The sequence below is a fragment of the Rhinopithecus bieti genome, unplaced genomic scaffold (assembly GCF_001698545.2).
Source record: "Rhinopithecus bieti isolate Rb0 unplaced genomic scaffold, ASM169854v2 scaffold_13558, whole genome shotgun sequence".
NCBI classification, from domain to species: Eukaryota; Metazoa; Chordata; class Mammalia; order Primates; family Cercopithecidae; genus Rhinopithecus; species Rhinopithecus bieti.
The window spans coordinates 50,150-50,918 of NW_016808198.1; positions in this window are offsets into that span (position 1 = coordinate 50,150).

The following is a 769-nucleotide window of genomic DNA, read 5'->3' on the forward strand; positions in this document are numbered from 1 at the left end:
AAAAAAAAAAAAAAAAAAAAAAAAAAAAAAGTACGCATGCCTTTGACAAGTTATAGTTTCTTCCTTGCCAATAGATTTTTCTCCCTGAAGTGAACTCATTTGTGAAAAGATTTTGCTGCCTTAGTTAAAAAACTATCCAAGGCTTGTAATATCTAAATGTCAAAGAACAATGGGATGCATGCATCTTGATTGCTACAGTAATTTGTACAAACCAAGGGGGAAAATTTACTGATACTGCAGGTGAATAAGTAAGTCTTTGGTTATATTGAAGATTTTCAGAGAGATATTAGCTTTCCACAGTCATTAGGAAGATAGGACTTGAAGCCCTGCATCGAATAGCCTGAAAATTAGAAAACAAAGGCAGACAGGCAGAGATCGGGGTATAGGCTTTGTCACTTGTGAGCCTATAACTTTAGCCAAGTTACTTAAGCATCCTGGGCCTCAGTTTCTTCATCTGTAAAGTGGAAATGATAATGTCCATCTCCAAACGTTTTGTGAAGATGAACATTAACACATATAACTTAGCACAGTCTTTGGGACATAGTTGGTGCTTAATAAATGACAGACGTTATGAAAATGAAATGTCCAGTGCATTTCAGAGGCCATTAGATGCTCTAAGAAGTGGGATTTTAGGTGAACCTGGGCTTGCTGGATCAATTAACTGTTGGCAGACTCCATCAAGCCAGAGACTGAGATGATGTTCTCCCTGCTGCCATTGATATTGACTACATATTACGAAGCATTTCTGAGTCTGAGTTTCTCTGTAGAT